This window comes from Phaenicophaeus curvirostris, unplaced genomic scaffold (assembly GCF_032191515.1).
Source record: "Phaenicophaeus curvirostris isolate KB17595 unplaced genomic scaffold, BPBGC_Pcur_1.0 scaffold_75, whole genome shotgun sequence".
NCBI lineage: Eukaryota > Metazoa > Chordata > Aves > Cuculiformes > Cuculidae > Phaenicophaeus > Phaenicophaeus curvirostris.
In genome coordinates, this window is record NW_027206697.1 from 706,181 (window position 1) to 708,999 (window position 2,819).

A 2,819-nucleotide genomic window follows, 5' to 3' on the forward strand; every position below is an offset into this window, starting at 1 on the left:
GTGGGGCTCCAGGCCCCCCAGGGGGCCCCCAACGGGCACGGGCTGCGCCCCCAGCGCCCTGCAGGGCCTGGACCCAACATGTATGCAAGATCCCCTTGACCCCCCGCAACCTCCATGGAGCGCGATGCAGCTGCAGCGGCAACCTGGAGCATCCTGCAGCTGCAGAACCAGCTCGGAGCATCCTGCAGCTGCAGAACCAGCTCGGAGCATCCTGCAGCTGCAGAGTCAGCTCGGAGCATCCTGCAGCTGCAACGCGAGCCTGGAGCATCCTGCAGCTGCAGCATCATCCTGGAGCATGATGCAGCTGCAAGGCGAGCCTGGAGAATCCTGCGGCTGCAGAATTAGCTCGGAGCATCCTGCAGCTGCAAGATGAGCAAGGAGCATCCTGCAGCTGCAGAATCACCCAGTAGGAGCATGCTGCAGCTGCAGATTCAGCCAGGAACGTGCTGCAGCTGCAAGATGAGCCTGGAGAATCCTGCGGCTGCACAATCAGCTTGGAGCATCCTGCAGCTGCAAGGCGAGCCCGGACTGGAGGCTGCTGCAGTCCCGCTGCGATCCCCGCTCCGGGCTGCAAAGCCTCGTGCGTGGGGACCATCCTCCTGCAGCTGCAGAATCGGCGCGGAGCATCCTGCAGCCGCAGCGTCAGCCGGTCCTGCAGCCCCGTTTCTGGTGCTACCCCCCCTCCAACCCCCCCCTTCAGCGCAGCGCACGGGGCTGCAGCCGCCCTGGGGCTGCAGACGCATGCGCCCGGCCCAATGCGACCCTGGGAGGCGCAGCCGCTGCGGCCACAATAAAGAGTAGGTTCCTTTTGCGATGCGCTGTCCCTCCCTCCCTCCCTCTGTCTGTCTGTCTGGGTCTGGGGGCTGCGGAGGGACCTGCGGCATCGCCGGGGCTGCAGCTGCAACTCCTCGTGCATGGGAACCATTCCCTGCATCGCAGCATCTCGGTCCCTTCCCAGCCCCTCCATGCACTGGAGCATTCCCAGAGCTGCCTGGGCTGGAGCTGCTGCGATCCCTGCTCGGGGCTGCAGCGCCTCGTGCATGGGGACCAATCCCTGCACCCACAGCATCAACCAGGAGCATCCTGCATCGCAGCATCTCGGTCCCTTCCCAGCCCCTCCATGCACTGGAGCATTCCCAGAGCTGCCTGGGCTGGAGCTGCTGCGATCCCTGCTGCGATCCTGCTGCGATCCCCGCTCGGGGCTGCAGCTCCTCGTGCATGGGAACCATTCTCTGCACCCGCAGCATCAACCAGGAGCATCCTGCATCGCAGCATCTGGGCTCCTTCCCAGCCCCTCCATGCACTGGAGCATTCCCAGAGCTGCCTGGGCTGGAGCTGCTGCGATCCCGCTGCGATCCTGCTGCGATCCCGCTGCGATCCCCGCTCGGGGCTGCAACACGCTGAGGAATGCGCCAGAGCCCGTTCCCCCTGCCTGCGGGGCTGGGCCCTCGGCGTGGGCTGCAGGTTCCTCCTCAGCGACGGGAATCGCAGCGACGCTCCCAGCTCCGAGAACACGCCCGGCGGCCGCTGCGGCTGCAGGAGGCGCCGAGGGAGGAACGGGAACCGGGAGGGGGGTTGGGTGGGAAAGGGACCTCAGAGATCATCCAGGGGCACCTCCCGCTGGATCAGGAGCTCCAAGTCCATCCAGCTGGGGCTTGGACACCTCCAGGGTTGAGATAAGGGCAGTCTGGGTGACACCAAGTGAGAATCACGGAACCATGAGATGGGTTGGGTGGGAAGGGACCTTTAAAGTCCATCCAGTTCCATCCAGGACACTTCCTACTGGGTCCAGTTGCTCTAAGCTCCATCCAACCTGGCTTTGAACCCCTCCAGGGATGGATCTGGGGGTTCTGGCTGACACCAAGTTGGAATCACGGAACCATGAGATGGTTTGGGTGGGAAGGGACCTCAAAGTCCATCCGGTTCCATCCAGGACACCTCCCATTGGATCAGGAGCTCCAAGCTCCATCCAACCTGGCCTTGAACCCAAAGGAGGAGCAGCAGGAGACTCACCTCGTGGATGAATCCATAATGCACCAGCTCGGTGGCCAAGTCCTCGGAGTTATCGGCTGTGGAGACAAGGAACGATGAGAACGTTGAAGTTCAACCACCTCCCACCTTCTCGAGCAGCACCCACGGGACGTTCCATCTGCTTTGGGTCATCGCTGAGGGACCCTAGGGCCGGGTTGGGTTGGAAGGGACCCCAGAGATCAGCTAGATCCACCTCCTGCCACGGGGAAGGACACCTCCCACGGGATCAGGGGCTCCAAGATCATCCAACGTGGCCTTGAACCCCTCCAGGGATGGATCTGGGGGTTCTGGTTGACTCCAAGTGAGAGTCATGGAACCATGAGATGGTTTGGGCTGGAAGAGACCTTTAAAGTCCATCCAGTTCCATCCAGGACACCTCCCACTGGATCAGGAGCTCCAAGGTCCATCCAACATGGCCTTGAACCCCTCCAGGGATGGATCTGGGGGTCCTGGTTGACTCCAAGTGAGAATCATGGAACCATGAGATGGTTTGTGTTGGAAGAGACCTTTAAAGTCCATCCAGTTCCATCCAGGACACCTCCCACTGGATCAGGAGCTCCAAGGTCCATCCAACCTGGCCTTGAACCCCTCCAGGAATGGGATCTGGGGGTTCTGGTTGACACCAAGTGAGAATCATGGAACCATGAGATGGTTTGGGTTGGAAGGGACCCACACGGCCACTAGGAGAGGACAACTTGGGCCCCATGCCCAAGGGTCACTTGCCCCCGTGGCCACCAGGACAAGGCCATTAGCCCCCAGGCCGCTGTTGCTGGCCACTAGCCCCCGGG